At 40.4% G+C, this 17,154-nt stretch overlaps 1 protein-coding gene across 9 annotated transcripts in view; it reads left to right on the top strand.

Moving 5' to 3' along the window:
- The window catches only part of ZMIZ1 (zinc finger MIZ-type containing 1), a 361,777-nt gene that overhangs the window by 136,265 nt on the left and 208,358 nt on the right, over positions 1-17,154 (top strand). Inside the window, exons 1-2 of one of the 9 annotated variants that reach the window (XM_069796193.1) lie at positions 4,530-4,659; positions 5,596-5,717. The exons of 7 other annotated variants lie outside the window; for them this stretch is intronic. The gene's annotated coding sequence lies outside the window, so the exon portion shown is untranslated. Of the gene's footprint in view, positions 1-4,529; positions 4,660-5,595; positions 5,718-17,154 lie in introns of those variants that run through there. One more of the 9 variants, XM_069796195.1, reaches the window with a different exon arrangement.

Raw genomic sequence — 17,154 nt, 5'->3', positions numbered from 1 at the left:
CTCAATAATAGGTCTGGCATAAATAGAACTTTTCTTTTAATAGCCATTGTCAAAGGGCTTTAAGTATTAGCAGTGTTTAGCTGAAGTTGAACTGATAGCAAGTTCACTTTCCACTTCTTTGTAGAATAAAAATTCTTTGCTCAGAATGAACCTTAATGATGAATTAAAGGTATTTTAGAAATAGGGTCTGTTGTGGAGTTTCCTTTCAATGTTTATTCCCTTCCTCCACAGTGTGGTGCAGGATTGTAGATATTGGTCTCAAATTATGCCTTATTAAAGATTCTAAGTAACCAGTAATTACTCTGGTTCTTAAGCTGATAACGTTATGGGTTCATTCACACAACTGGGGAATTGACCAAATTTGCTCGTTTCGTTGCATAAAGGTAGTGGGACTTCTGCAAACAGTTTAGTGGATTGGATTCAGTTTTGATATTGGTCAAGAATATACCTGTGACAACATCCAGCATTTTTGGGAAGGTTTTGCCTTTGTCTTCTGCAGCTGGTAAATTTATTTCCTGGGGATAAATACAAGCAAAACCAATTTACTACTTGTAACATGAATGTACTGTGCAAGCTACCAGAATTGTAATATTTACAGATGTAATAATCTCTGATGGAGATGCTGTTCTTTGCAGTATGTCTGCTTTCTTACTTTTGCAAGCCTGCAGTTGATTTTTTTTTTTTTTTTTTTTTTTTTGGCAATGTGCGTGCACACACAAAGCATATTATCAACCTGAAGCTTCAGGCTAAATGTGTGAGCCCAGGTGTCATATTTCTAATGCCCTTTGCATGAAATGTGAAATAATTGCCCAAGTGTAGAAACTGTACGTATGTTTATGAAACGTGAAGTACAGGCACAGTCTGTGATTTCAAGTGTCTTATGAAATTGTGTGTGTGGTAAGGCCACGCTGTCTTCAAAGCAAACTTTTCATGTTCTTGAACTTTGGACTTCTCAATCTTCAAAAACGGAGTGAATGACAGAATACCTTAAATACCTCCGTATGTGTTTATATTTAGTAGGTGTAAAACCACTTACACCGAGCTAACTTAGTGCAAAGGAAAAACATCTGCTGAATTAATTTTCATGAGTTAGATGGTTCTCCTAAGTTTCTGTCTTGTGAAACGGTGGCCTCCCAGCCAAGAGGGGAAGAAACATACGGGTATAGTGATCTGTTAAATAAATGAAGCAAGTGAATCGTGGGTAAAAAAACATGAGTGAAAAAGAGATAATGAGGGAGAGCAAAAAGTGCTCATGTGCAAAGAACAGTGGATGGTGCCTACCTCTCCATCATGGTCCCAAACCCCTAGAAGAATCAAAGCCTTTGTTCTTACTGGAGAGACTGAAAGAAGGTAGAGTTCAAAAAATAGCTTTGGGTCAAAAAGGAGGGAGGAGAGGGAGATAGTATAGTCACTGAGATGAGTAACTTCAGATAATGTTTGAGTGTCTGAGATGTCATTGAGAGAACTGCTGCTTATGAAGAGGCCTGCCTTAGCTTATATTTTCAATATAAAGCTACATGAAATCAATACCTGAAATAGGCTGCTCCGGGTGCAGGTTGTCATTATACCCTATTTACTAGCCTCTGTTGATCTTCTTTTTCCATGTGTGTGTTGCTAGGACTTCTGAGGCGACGTGCCTTGGTTGTCTGTGGTGGTAAGCCAAGCCATTCTAGAAATCCTTCCTTATGAATTATGGAGGAAAAAACCTGTCCTGTCCTTAACTGGTTAAGACTTTTAGGAGGACAGTAAAGGCTTTTGTGTAATTTAACCCTTGTACTTGTCCTTACAACTGTGTCCTCACTTACAAAGCTATAAATTGGCATGAATGCTGAACGTATGCTCTAATCCTTATCACCACTGTATCACCTTGAAGTCATGACTGAACTTTTTTTTGTAATGCATGGATACAAGAGATGTCAAGTCAAACTGCACAGAAAACTGAAGTCAAACCAAGTTTTTCTAATAGAAGAAGTTGTTTTGACTAAAACTTTAGGAAGGAACTATGGCTATATCAATATTGCTGCAAATATTTGCACTGTTTCTCTGAACCTTACCAATTTTCTTGCCCTAGGAATAACGGCTGAGTGAGAGCCTGGGTAACTTGTAAGAAATGCATATCCTAGAGGTAAATGTCAGTATGACAGCTCTTGGGACTAGATGTTATGTAAGGATTTTTTTTTAATATTTTTTTTTTTTAGTAGAACATGACCGTATTTCTAGCTGTGCCTTACTATTACACTGTTCAACTCCGATCTGCAAAGCCCCTAGTGGGAGTAAAAGGGTAATTTGATTTCTATACCATTATTTTTGGCTCCCTCAGGTCTGTCTGCCAGAAAGAGTGCTAGTGCGGTGGCACCAAGTCTAGTTGGAGACCAGTAGCTAGCAGTGTACCCCTGGATTCAATACTGGCTCAAATACTGGTCAGCATCTCCATTAGCGATGTGGATGATGGAGTAGAGTGTACCCTCAGCAAGCTTACAGATGACACAAAATGGGGAGGAGTGCCTGATAACACCAGAGGGTCGTGCTGCCATCCAAAAGGACCTAGACAGACTGGAGAAATGAGCTGACAGGAACCTGATGAAGTTCAGCAAAGGGAAAAGCAAAGTCTTTCACTTGGGGAGAGGAACAGCCCCAGGCACCAGTATTTGCTGGGGGCCAGCCAGCCGGAAAGCAGCTTGGCAGAAAAGGACTTGGGGGTCCCGCTGGACACCAAGTTAAACATGAGCCTACAATGTGCGCTTGCTGCAAAGAAGGCTAACGGTATCCTGGGCTGCATCAGGCAGAGCATTGTCAGCAGGTCGTGGGAGGTGATCCTTCTCCTCCGCTCAGCACTGGTGAGGCCACACTTGGGAGTGCTGTGTCCAGTGCTGGGCTCCTCAGTACGAGAGAGACACAGACCTCCTGGAAAGAGTTCAATGAAGGGCCACGAAGATGATTAAGGGACTGGAGCACCTCACATATGAGGAAAGGCTGAGAGGGCTGGAGCTGTTCGGCCTGGAGAAGAGAAGGCTCAGGAGGATCTCATAGATGTATACAGATATCTGAAGGGACAGTGCAAAGATGAAGTCAGGCTCTGTTCAGTGGTGCCCAGTGACAGGACAAGAGGCAGGGGGCACAAACCTCAAACATTCTGCGATTCTGTAACTCTGGTCATGTTTTCAGTGAGGTGGTTTCTCATGCACCAGGACCTAGACTGAGGTACGCAACTGATTTTTGTGTTAGCTAGGTATGGTTTTTAGTGAACTTGGACGTGATCATTTCAAAGATTACCACAGAATGAAGTCTGAGGGAAATTGCATAGTGAGCATCACAAGGCCAATACCTTTGCTGTGAGATAAGGTACCCTTGTAGGTAGTGTGGCCTGAAGAGTGGGGATTGGGTGGTAAGTGGTGAAGCTTTGTAGCAGCAGAAATGGTTTCGTGTTGCTGAAAGTCCTTTCCTATATGCATTAAAAATAAAAGTGATGGTGGGCTTAATCTCAGACATGTGTACAAGTGTTTTGACTAGATACTCTCTGGATTTAGAAACAAGGTAGGATCTAACATGCCAAGGAGGAAGGGTTTATTTAATATTTTTTTTTTAAGTTTTTACAGGTTGAGTCCCTGATAATCTTAGCAGCAGATACCTGCAGTTAGATTTTGAGGAAGTAAGTGTGTTCTGCAGGCGTCTCAATATTTTAACTATAGTTCCCCCCCCCAAAAAAAAAGTGAGGCATAATGCTATTGAATGAGATACAAGAGTCTGAAAACCCCCGCTCAATAAACTGATATGTTCTTCAGGAAATTGATGATATATCAAAAGCTGTTTCTTCAGATAGCAATCACTGGCTTAGCTGCCCAAAATGAACGTGAAATTCGAACACTGAGAGAAGGCTGTGTCTGCTTATAATGGTGCTGGTTTTGTGTACAGAGTTCTGGGCTTATCTTGAAAGGGATTCTGACACAAAACAAAGCCAATGAAAACTGTTTCAGCCAGCAGTACTTTCTTCTGACCTTAAGCATTTCTTGGTTTATGTGTATGAGATTAATTCAAAGACTATTTGGTGTTTTCTTTCTTTCTTTTTTTTTTTTAAATGAGCAAACACACTGGATGAAAACAGGTCCTGCAATTAAAAGAGATATATATATATATTTAAACTGAGGCATATTCTCCCATACAGGAATGAAACTATGAATGTATGTCTGTCTTATAAATCTTTGTGTACGGGGCATAGAAGGCTACATCTGTGGTGGTGGCGATGTTTTTTTTCTTTTAGAATAGCTGAATGTTTTCTTCAATTAATCTTTTTTGTGGCTAATCTGAAAGTCTTTGCCACCACTGTGGAAATGAAGCAGTGTCCACTGGACCAACTGGTATCTTCCATTTAAGTCTGTAGTAGAAGGAACAGCAAGACACACATGACCCATTTATTGTTTGTGTATAATAGATTGTATCTCTTGAAAATGACCATGCATAAGTTACTTCTGTTAAACTAGAAGTCACTGTTGTAAAGCGTGCTCTTTGTTCACAGGGATGCTTGTGGAGGGAGGCCTGTCGCTGTCCCATTCAGTGGGGCACTAGAGCCCCAGAGGTCAGCTGTGGGCACCGGGCTGCTGAACCTGGGACATCCACTGGGAAACATGAGAAAGCTTTGGAGTGAAGTTCAAGTTTTGAGATGTGGGTAGATGTTGTTTGGTCAGTCAGTGTATTTGTGTTTTTCAGCCCTGTTGGGATGCTCCTTATGTTTAGTGTGGTGAGTAGCATAAATGGGCATTGCTTGCCTGCGTTGAGCCACTGCCTAGGTGACCAAATACACAAATGAGCTGATTTTTGCACTGAGTAGTTTTTTAACAAGCTGGCATAATTCCTGCTAGTTCCACTTTTCATATCTATCTAAGAAAATGAGTGATCTTTAGTGTTTGCAGACGATGTCTTGGAGTCATTCATTATTTATCTTCATGACTGCATGTGTGTGAGAAGGGGCTTGGTTATCCCCATTTTACAGGAGACAGACAGGGTATGAATTGACTTGTAGACTGTGCCTGCGCTATCATAGAGTGCTCCTTAGAATGACTCTGCCTTAAAGCTTTTCAAAAGCTGCAAGGAAGGGTGTTTCTCACTATGCTATGCTTTATTTTTAGAAGATTCAAGAGCAAACTGCTGCAATCACCAGACTGGAAGGAATATTGCCTTTGCTTACTTTTTGTTTAATCTCTAAAAGTCGTTATCAAAAATTGTTAGTGTTTCAAAGTCTCATAATGGTTTAAGAGTCTTGTGTCTACTGAAGGAAACCCAAACCAGCTTAATTGTTTCTTTTGAGGGCAAGGTGCAGTGTGTTGTTTGTGCAGCCAGCCTTGGCAATGCCTTCCCCTCCCCAACTTCTTTGTCCCCCTTCTTCCCTTCCCCCGCCTCCCCAATTATTTTTCCAGAGACCTTGGCTTGCTGCTTCTGGGGCAGCAGCAGCAGCTGCTAGTGCTGTCCTGTAATTCTTCCATCTCGGTCACAGGGGACTGGAAGGGAAAAGATGGTCTGTCTCAGCAGCAGTCCACCAGCTGCCGCTACAATCTATAATGCGTAAATTTGCAAAATATAGCTTTTAATTTTGCTTTGCAGACAGAATGAAAAACTAGAGTGCACCACCACTGCCATCATTGATTGATTAATAGAAATTTATGCTCCCTGCTCCCCGGTTCAGGCTCGGACAAAAAGTACTTGGAAGTGGCTAAAAATAAAAGGTAAGAATCCTGACAGACTTTCACAGCGACGCAGTAATTAACAGTACAATGTTGTGTATGTATGCTTGAGAATATGCTCTAGATAAAAGCTGTTGAGTAACACAAAAATATTCTACTAAATTATAAAATTATGCTTAGGGTCATAATACTTTCTGAAGTACATGGATAAGCAGGGCTTCTTTGTTACAGTGTCAGTGAATGAGGGAGTTCCACAGATTCCAGCGTGAGTAGTTTTCCTGAAAATGTATATTGAAACATATTTTTGGTTTTGAGGCTTTTTTTGAGGGAGAGAGAAGGGAGGATGAAGGAGAACAGGCAGCATAGTTACTGTTCTTTCTCTGCTGTCTGTGAAGTTAGAGTAGCAAGTACTGCTTGTTTTGTGTCCAGTCATACACCTTGAGTAAGGAAATAGCACATAGAAAAGGTAAGCAATCCCCAAACTGCCGTTAGAAATGGATTTGTAACCTCTTCGGTGTGTATTTATGAATGACGAATCTTTTTGTTGGACCATTCAAGAATCACCAGCCAAAACATGGCTGGAATTTGTGAAAGAGCTTGTCTGCACTGAATAGTTTGACTCAGTGGGTAGTTCAGAAGACTTGAACTATAAAACACTATTCATCCATAAAAATAATTCATGTGGTTGTGGCGCACACTGTTGGCCAAAGAAAGATTGTTGTGTGTATAGCTGAGAGAAGTAATTTTACCACAAGTCAGTTTTGCAGCTGATGTCCCTAGAGACCCTGTTGCCATCTTTGTTTTTCTTTAAATGGTCTGAAGTCCTTTGTCGTGGGTGTTGCATGGGAACTGTAGTGCATGAAGGCTAGCACAGAAACGTTTGTATGCCAAGTCCTTATGGGGACCATGAGACGGTCTGTGTCCAGGCTTCCTTGCTGGTGGAAGAACTCGTGGCAGCTGGCTATCTGCTTTCCTCAGTTGGTTTCACTGGGGGCAAGGGACTTGGAGAAGCCAGCTGCCATGTTGGCATGCCCGCTAGGGGTTGTGCATGAGGGACATTAGTAGTGGTGTCAGTTGCAGACTGCTGCCCTCCAGCATGTGCTACAGAGTAAATCCAAATGCAGAGCAATCACAGATCGCATTTTGACAATGTGTCCACACTTTAACTTTTCTGCTGAACATCCGCAAGTATACTAGCATGCAAGTTGTACTTTTTTTGCTAGTAATTAGAATATGCTGGGTCCAAACCAAAGCTTCAGATGCAAATTTGTCTGGATTTGGGAGAGAGCAGATCCAGACCTTACCTTTGTGGAATAAGCTAACTCTACTGGTAAAGGCACAGTGTAGTCTAGCACCCATCCCCAGAATCACCATTTCTGTCCATCTTATGTGATACTAATGTCAGCGATCTTATGTGAAAGCATAAGCATGCCCTAATCTCACATGACATACTACTTTCAATAAATGCATTGTACCGACCTGCTGGCAGAACTAGACTAAATCTAGATATGTCTTTGGGACTCCAAAGAAAAATAAAATAGTTTAAAGAATCAACAAAGCATACCGCGTGGATGGTGTGCGCACATTATCTTAAATTTGTTGGAATTTTTTAGCATGTGAAAAATACAGCCCCGAGGGTACACCATGCCTTCCAGCTCCAGGGCAAATATAGTAAGGAGAAATTATATAGTGACCCATTATTCAGGCACTTGGGAGGTAAGAGAAAGGAAGAGGAGTGTTTTGCCCTGAAGTCCTTCCTCATTATTTTTTAAATAAACATGGTATGCTCAAATATTTTATGTAACAGTGGTGCTCAGTGGTCTCACTTAATTGGGCAGAGAAGTCAGCAAAGCGCACACAGTTTGTGTAGTTTGAATGCAGTGTTTTGAGTACGCTACCCACTCGCTCATAGGGAGGGGATAGAAATTCAACAACAGAGGCTGTTCTCAAGTAAACGAGCAGAATTCTTGGAAATACTACTTTAGCCAAACTTTACAATATTGCATGTTACTAGTTTTTCACAGTATCAGAATTGACTATTGAAAACAATTTGAGATTCAGACTTCAAAGAAAGACTGTTAAACTGTGTTTTAAAACTTCAGTGGTAGCAAACCAGATTGAAGCTTGCTAACTTCTGACTAGGTGGCAACAAAGGCCTCTAGGACTTGCAGTGAAGTTGCTAAGAAAGCAAGCTTCCTTTTCCAATATGTATTTTCATTTGCCTTCCTATTGTGGTAAAGGCATCCACCATATGCCAGTGTTTTCTGAGCTATGCACTGAATTTTTTTGAAGATTATTGAATTAGTTTTTTCTTGACTTTTCCTTCCCTTCAAAATTAGTATCTTTTATTGTAACATTAGACCAGTCAAACTCCCGAGCACATCTTCTTCCCTACAGAGATGGTTATCTTGGCGCTACAAACAAGACCCTTAGTAGATACTGATACTTACAGCACAGGCTGTTTTCCATCCAGTCTGCAAGGACTGATTTTTTGGTGAGAACAGCAGCATTAAATTCTGAATGAGAACAAATCTTTCCTCATTTCTTCCCCTGTGGGGATTTGATCATTCTCTGCAGCTTCCTGCTTAGACATTGTATGCAGGGGATACCACTTTGGGGGCAAAGCTAACCTGGGAATAGCTAAAGGAGTGGTTTTGAGGGAATACTCTTGAAATTTTCGAGCAGCTGCAGTCTCACTGCGTATCTCCCGTGTAACTGTTTACATCGAAGTTAGAAGGTGGCTCTTACCATTGTGTCCTGTCTATGAAACTTTGGCTTGCAGTAAACCCATAGTCTAACCTGTAGATCCATTCTGGTGCTTAGAATAAAACATTTTGAAAAAAGAAAGATAGGAAATTGATATTAGAAGAAGATGTTTCAGAAAAGGGACCTAAAAGCACACTGCAATCTCCCTGAAAGAATATGATATCTAGACAAAGGGAAACTTAATTTCTTAATTCCTCAGCCACAAAACTCCGTGGTATTCAGACCTCTTAAAAATCCGTAGTCCCCCAAACCTTTTCAAGGGAGGGAGAAAGAAAGAGGCAGAAAAAAATACAAGTTCTAAGCTTGCCTAACGTGTCACTTGGGATATCATCACTTCTGTTTGTCCTTCGTAAACACAGTGCTAGACCAGGAGCCAGAGGATAATCTTTCACTCTAAATTGTTTTCCTGTAATATCTGAGGCTGCACAGTATAAAATCAAGAGTGGAGAAAGCTATCCTGAGTCTCTCACTTTGCCTCCTGATACAAGCATGATTTCATTATACAGACATTTGCTCCATTAATTGTGATTATTCCTAATCCTCCATTTTGCTTAATGGCAAAACATTTCACTGGAGGAAAAAAATTAGATTAAAGTAAAGACTTTTAGACAGTAAAGGCTACTAATTGAAACCTGCAAGGGATACCCCCATAAAGGAAATTCAAAATTACAGAAGTTATTACTGAGATAACTGGAGAAGTGATACCTGAAAATCCTCAAACATATACTTTGGATTAAGTTTTTGCATGGTTTAATTCAGTAATTTTTTTCTTGCTTTGTAAACATAAGAGCATAGCTTTAGTAAATGTGCACACATGTATGTGTTTGTACAGCATGCATTTTTTTGTCTTCTGATGGAAAGTAGAGGTTTTGGTTGTGCATGTGTGCCCATGTGGACCTCTAAAAGGAGATAAATCACAGATGGGGATGCTATAACGTTTTGGTTATTTCTCTCTACTTTTCCTTGTGTTTTTTTTTTTAGGGCCTGTCTTCTCCTGCAGTAACCTGGCGTTGAGGTCTTGGAATAAAATATTTTTCCCTGTGCAAAGCTTGGGGTGGGGGGCTGGGGTGGGCATGTTTGTTTTTTCCTCCACAGGCTCTGGTATACAGCAATGTAGAGGTCTTGTAGTTTTTATTCTCTTGAGGTTGGTAATACTTTAACCAAAGGAAAGGAAAAGGAAACCAAAGGAAAACTGAGGCATATGAAGGTTTCCCTACCCCCTCTCCCTCCCACAGCTCCTTTCCTGTATGATAAACCCCCGGCTCGCAAGCACAGTTCACAGATGGGTGTTGAGTGCATAAAAATATGAATGTTGATGCTTATCTGAGAAGGTCAGCCACATCGTGTGCCTTCACTGAGTGTCTGTACAGTGGTAGGACAACACTTTATAAATGGATTTTGAGGTTGCGTAGCATTTGTTAAGGCTTTTGAAAGGAAGAAAATAATATTCGAAAAGACAAGACCCCCCCAAATATTTGCCAACAATTCCTGTTGCTTTCAGGAGTTTAAACCTATATAGTTCTGGGTCTTTTGAGTTATTTTTTTGGTTTCTTGTTTTAACACATTTTTGGATGCATAGTGTAGCATGTAGGTTGTATGTGTCATTAAGGAACCCCAGTAAAATACAGATTCATAGGGTTAAAATTACTTTCCCTGAAATGATCTATTTTCTGGGCATTTTCTGTTCTGCATCTCCCTCCATTCCCCCACCCTCGAGTCCATTAGGCATAAGTCGGATTAGCTGAGTGGCTCTTATCAGACCTCTTTTTCCTGTTACCCCCAGATAAATTTATGCGACTTAGAGTCAACTCCAGGCATAACCTTATTCCTGCTGGGGACAGGAGCTGCATTTGCTGAAGCTCTGTGTTGGTGAATAGTACCCCACTGTGCTCTATATGGGAAAATGTGTGGGTGGCAATTTACATGGTAAACAAAGGCAGGCAGGGAAGGAAGATAGTTAGCTTCTGTTTCTTCATGCTTTAGATCTCCTTAAAATGTGTCTGTTGAAAATTAGCAGCAACAAATATCACAAAAGCAAGATCAGTGTAGATTTTTCTACTTTTAAATATCAATCTTTAAGTAAAAGGATTTTCACCTATGTTTGTTGTGAAATTAAATTTATGATGTAAAATTAAATTTATTAATATAATTTGTCCTGATTTCGTGGTAATAGCAAATAAAGACTGTATCTGCAACTATTCCCTTTAACGATAAATGGAAACCTTTTATTGCATCAGCAAAATAGGCTCATAGTCATCTGTAGGATCATCCCCCAGCTCCTGCCGCCCTGAACAGGTTCTTTGCTTGTTTGTCATCAAAGGTATAGGGAGGCAATGTGAATTAGATGGCAGGGGACTAGAGAGAGTGTCAGGAAGTATTGACATCCTTATTTGTGCTGTGTATCTACTATGTGACCTTGGACAAGTCTCTTCACCTATGCCATATCCTGTTATTAGATTATAAATCTCTGCTGGGAGAATGCTTGTCGCAGTTTGCTTTTGTATCTGGCAAAGGGTCTTATAGATATTATTGTAAAACAAATAACAGAAATAAGGCTAGCAAGTTTTCTTTTCTGGAACACTAGCCTTTGATGGAGATAAGGATTTCTTTTTAACCTTGCTCTCCTGCTCTGCTGCCCAATTTAGCTGCAAAAAGGTTCCTTCACTCTGTTGCCTTCCTAGTCTGATTCTTGCCAGCAATGTGCCCCCCCCCTTGAAATTTGCTATTTATTCAGATAAATAAATGTTGTGAGTGACTGTGTAGCCCTTGAAAAGTTTTGGAAATGCACTCTAAAATGCAAAAACCAGCATGTGATTATTTGCAATGTTTTCTCCTAGATTAAACTAGGATTTTTCTGTGGCATTGGTGTATAAATTGTGTATTTAAGTTACGGTCACAATATATGCCTCCTCAGGGGAAGGCTTGTCATTCAGAAGCCGATCAATGTGATAACTGTTACCTGCGTACATGCTAACAAGCAAGCTCATGCTGCTTCAGGGAAGTAACTGGCTTATTCCATGTGATGAAACTCCTTCAGTTTCAGTTCACCTCTTGTTTTGAACTGATACCCTTCATGCTTGTGTTGATACTGGAAAGGAACTTCACATGGGAGACTCTCCTTTCCAGTTCACTGACTTGCATCCAGGCCACTTGCTGACGCTGCTGTGCAGAGAAGCTGCTGGTCCGTGTGGAAGGAGAGCTTGTTGTGTAACGCAGCGTGTCACAAGGGTTTTGCCAGTGCAGTTGGCCACAGACTGAGCTCTTTCCCTATGCTGAGTTTGATTAGCAGTGCGGTTGATTTGTGGGAATTCAGCTCTGTCTTTTGCAGGGTTTTAATATTAGAAATTTCATGGACTTGCATGTCATTGGAAGGGAGACCTTACTTGCTTCTGATTGCAACTCTGTCAGCTTTTCTCTGGAAAAGCTTATAAATGTGGAGGGGCAGATTTCGATTCCCCCCCCCCCCCCCCCCCCCCCGTTTAAGGACTTCTGGGGTTTGGGGGGTTTGGTTTTTTTTCTTTTGTTTTGGGTTTGTTTTTTTTTTTTTAGAAGAGTATTTTTGGGTTTGGGTTGGGGTTTTTTTGTTGCCGTTTTTTGCTTTTATGGCATTCAGGACACTGGAATTATATTTTTCAAGGTTTTTGCTACTAACACACTACCAAATTTTAAAAAGAGAGAGAAATAAGATTTCCAGGTGATAGTCACTTAATTCGAGGACTTGACTTTTTAATTACAAAATAACACTTTAATTCAAAATAACATAAGAAAGATTACTTTTTAATTGTTTTATAATGTCAGAAGGGATAAATATGTCAGTCTAATCTATGCTCCTGCATAGAGCCAAGAGTCTCCTTTCCAATAATATTTCTGTCAAGCTGTTTAATTTGTTGAAGCTTTTAAAAGATGTCATGTGACGCAGTAATTTAAACAGTAAAAAATTAAGACAGTAGAAGGAGAAGATACGTGACATGAATGCAATGTAATGTGCATGTGGTTCCAGTTGCTTTGAATAATACTCCTATGCTGTCCCTGTTTGTTCCTTGGGCGTGACTTTGCTAATAGCAGTGAGGGTATTGACTAAGGTCTTTACTGATAATTACTTCCCAAATATAATTAAATATGAAGGTGGTGCTAGCAAGATGCTAATTGGCTTACTAACAAACTTGGGATTTTCACCTTCCCCGAACCACTAGATTAGAGCACTTGGTGCAGCAGTTCTTCGACAGTGCAGACCACCGGTCAGGTTGCCAAAGCCAGCAAGTAGGGTGTCTTGTGGTGTCGCGGTGGGGACGGGGGCTTTGTGCTTAAGGCACTGGCAAAATACTGCTTCAATAGCTGTGGGACCTTAGGGAAGTCACTCAGTGCCACTGTCTGAAAGAGGAGTAATAACACTACCTTTGTTTCTTGTCTGTTTAGGTTGTAAGCATAGGTGGGGGGGTATATTTCTAAAGAAAAAGTTGGTCGTTAGCTTCCAATATTGCTGTAATACAGGCAGGCTTCATAATGTGTTTGCCATCGTGCAACAAAGCCATTGTGGGTTGTCTGTATTAGTGGGGATATGCCATATTGCAACTACACTGACTTTCAGCTATGATCAGCTGTTTGGAAAGGCCCCAAATGTTGCTTGGACAACCCACCTTATTCTTCCAAAAGCCAAAGCTTTCAGGGCGGCAGTAAGTGTAATTTTCAAAAGCAGGCTGGCATAGGAGCACTGTGAGATCCAAAAGACAAAAGGAAATGGAGGCTTTAATGAGCACCTTTGTAAAAGTTAGCATGCAGCTGGTCCCCAGCGAAGCACGCCGCTGTTCAAATACGCGGTGTTTGTGTTGTGCAAGCGTAACTAATGGCCGTGATTCATGAGGAAGCATGGTTTGGCTTGGGACGGCTGAGCTGGTTTCACCTCAAGCTGTCTGGTCCCTTTCTCGGAAGCTTGCTCTACTGCAGCAGGGTTGGCAGAGCTGCTCACTAAGCAGCTGCTGACCTGCTATGAATGACAGGCTGACATATGAAGGTAAACCAAAAAGCAACGCTGCTGACAGAATAGACTTTGTAGTAGTGGTCTGTCTATGATACCTTATGCATTAAGCTTTGAACTGAGACTGCTGCAGAAGGTTGATGATGCAGTGATGGTTTTCAGTGGGAACGCGTTTCGGCAAAAGCTGAAATCATTAGTCTGCTGTGAAGTACTTGTGGACAGTTTAGAAAAAAAAATACCGAGAGTCATTGGCAGCAAAAGCCTCTATGGCTTTTTTAAAGCAACCTATTTTTGTTGAAATTTCCTCTCTTCATGAAAAAAAAGTTCTTGCATTATTGCTGTTTTGTTACAAAGTCAGAAAAAGTTTAAGTTATCCCCTGATTTCTCAAACACAAGGGGTCTATAGTTGAGGCCAAGCATAGGAACGTACATCTGCTGAAATTAGTCTTGATACAGTGAAATTTTTTGGTCTCAGTTGGTATTATATTGGACATGATTTTAAACGTACTTGTTGCCTCACTTAAGAGTTTTTTCAGACCTTTGGGTTTATCCTGTAACTGCTCTGAAGAGCTGATTTTTATCAAAGTTTCATTATATAAATCTTTTTCAGTCTTGGGAAGATAATGCATCCTTGTGCAAAACCTGCATCTTGCTGAAATCGATGAACAGCAAGGCCCAATTGCTTGCAGGGCAGTGGCATTGTTGCAAGGTTATCAGAAGGTTAAAGGTACAAATCAACTATTGGCTCCAATAACTCCTATGAGGGGAAATATGGAAAAAGATATCTCTTTTTGTAAATGAGATAGCATAGCACGTGACTCTGCTAGATTCTGACCTTTGCTGTAAGAGGTGCAAGTGCAACAAGATTTTGTGACTCCAGGAAGAGGAGATTTAGATGCTTCCATTTGGGCTCTAATGGGAGGTGAACTTTTGCAAAGAGCATTCATAATGCTTGTCATGGGTTACTATTGTGTATCCTTTTTAGGTGGTTGAGGCAGGTACAAGAGGCATTTTACAGCATTTTTTCACATGCCTCTGAACTGCTGGGTTTGTTTGGAAGAGGAAAGAGAAATACCACAGAAAAGACTATTCTTGAAATATTTGTGACCATTTTGGGATCGGGAAGAATTTAAAATCTCCCAGGATTTCTAGACCAAAGTGATGCTGGTAAGTATGTCAACTTTTGGAAGCCAGCCCAAACCTCCAAGAGTTTGGAGGTTTGCATAGTGCTAGTGGCAATTAATGATGCCTGAAAAAAGATACGTGTTTTGGGTTTTGAAAAAGGAAAACTCACTGTGATATATAAAACATAACATACTTTAAAGCATTTTGAGAACTGAAGAATGATTTTGGTTTCTTCTACTCTGTCTTCCCCCCCTCCCCGTTTCTATTCCCAATAAATCCGCAACACTGAAGTTATGGAGGTGATTTAAGAAAAGGAGACTGGGCAACACGCTTCCATGTGAATGGCAGACATATTAAGCATACGATTCTGAACAGTATTCTGCTCTCTTACTTGAAGAAGCATTTCTTTTAACATTTAACCCCATTAGCACCTCAGCATCGTAAATGATGGTAATCTGTTTAAAACGTTCTGTTTTGATTATTCCCATACATGTTGTCATCCTGTGTTTACAAAAGAACACACAGTGAGTTTAAAAACCTTGAAAATTCCTTATTTTGTAATTGAGAAATGTATGAGAAATAGGATTTTTCAGGCAGTCTGAGTTTCCATCGCAACTGAACTAGAAATCCAATGTCTTTCAAATTTCCTATGAACAAAAAAGTTTTAGAAAAAAATTCCTTTGAAACTGGTGCCTCTTAAATGCAGAATGCTGGCATCCTCCAGTCTCTCCGTAGCTTTGTCTACAACACCATTCTGTAACAAAAATATTAGTGTACCTGCATTGTTGCTTGAGCTCTGAGGAGCTGCAGTGGAAGGGAAGTCCTGACCAAGACCCTGGCTTATCTTGGTCATTGACTCAAGAGGAAGTCTTGATACTGCTAATTATTAGACCTGTGAAGCTTTTGGTATCTAAGGCAGGGAGCCTTAGTATTTTAAAATATTTCATATTCAACCTATGTTTTCTGAGGGAACTTCATTTCATTGGGAAAGCCTGTACGAATCATTAATCCTGGGTCCTGATCCAACAGGGAGCTGCACACAAGCAGAAACCTGCCTGTATGGAATTTTCATGAAGGTTCAGTGCCCCTGAGTAGTTTCTAAAAAGAATGTTCAGAAGTTTAGAGCTAAAGCCATTCAGTTTAGGTTCCCGTAGGACTTTTTTTAACCGTTCTGGAAACAGCAGCTTTGTGTGGCCTGACCTTGCTGTGAGAGGGCTCTCCATGCAGGGGTCCTGCAGATCCCAGCAGGTAGGAGGAAAACGGGAGCTCCCAAGAAAGTCACCCCTTACCACACTTTTCCTCTCCTGGGTTTTAAAGGCCGTTTGGCAAGCTTGTTTGCTTTGGCAAAATTTGTAAGCGATGAGCAATTTTTAAGAAAAAATTTACTAATTACTTACCAAAATAAATGTTCCAACAGTTACACTATGTTTTACAGTCACTTTTTGTTTGCTTGTTTATTTTTAAGCTCAAACCATTGAGAGGTAGTATGTTTCTGCAAATTAGCTTGTTCTTCTGTGGAGCTTGCATTTGAAAACAAACCAAACCCCAAAACATTACTGCTCAAGGAGAGCAGGTGTATCTTCTCTTTTGTTCTATTAGTATTTGTTCTGCTTTTAAGACAGAGAATAAACTGCAATTTCGGAAAGTGCTGTTGTATAATGCTCAATGATAAAATGTCTGCAAGTTCTGGTCCCTTGTGCATTACCTACAGTTATGAAAAGGGAAACATGCTCATATCTTTATGATAACAAAGAAATCAGTATGCTCTGTTTTTATATAAAATAACTAAATTTTATGCATTTAAAAGTGCCTAAAATGGTAGTGATTGAAAGACCTGTAAAGGTTTTAAGATTTTTGAGCTATAAAAATATTTACTCCTGTCACTGTTAAGACTAGAGTTTGGAAAAGCACATGAACACGTGTTTAACTTTAGTCTTGATGTTATTTTGTGGAGTACTTGGTGTGAACCTAATTACATGTGGTAGTGCAGTCCTGACTCAGAGCTATAATGTCAATCAAATAACTGAAAAAGGACTAGTCATGCCATGGAGCCATTAAGTCAGCTCTAGGAACTCCAAGTGTTGGAGACTGGTAAGTCAAAGGATCTTGGCAAAACTCTCTTTTGTGACAAGAGTTAGAAGTAAGTATTTTTGTGATTGATTGGCCTATTCTGACCAGGATATGTAGGTTCAGTTTGGGCTCTATCAGACTCTTTTGTGTGGTTTTCGGGAAGGCACTGGATCTTTCTGTGACTTAGTGCTTGTCCTACCAAAAGAGGTGAAACTATTTCTCTCCTGACAGTTCACAACCTTGAAAATAAAGCTGAGGCCTGTAAAGACTTCAGCAGCAGATGGACTTGGATCTTTTAAATATCTCTGAAAATTATTCAAATGTGGTCTTACAGCATCACTGTAATATAAGGAAGACACTGTTATGCTTTTTTGCATTCCAAAGAAGGTTACAGTTGCACTTGCAACATTCAGAAATAGAACTGGTTCCCCTGATCCCACTATCATGTTGTTGGTAATGATGCTGTTTTGTCAAAGCAGAAGAGCTGCTTGTGTTAGTGCCAGTCCCACAGGCTAGTGCTGCACACCTTTTCTAACAGAAGGT

This window comes from Haliaeetus albicilla, chromosome 11, assembly GCF_947461875.1.
Source record: "Haliaeetus albicilla chromosome 11, bHalAlb1.1, whole genome shotgun sequence".
Taxonomy (NCBI): domain Eukaryota; kingdom Metazoa; phylum Chordata; class Aves; order Accipitriformes; family Accipitridae; genus Haliaeetus; species Haliaeetus albicilla.
This window is presented reverse-complemented; position numbering and strand designations above follow the sequence as displayed.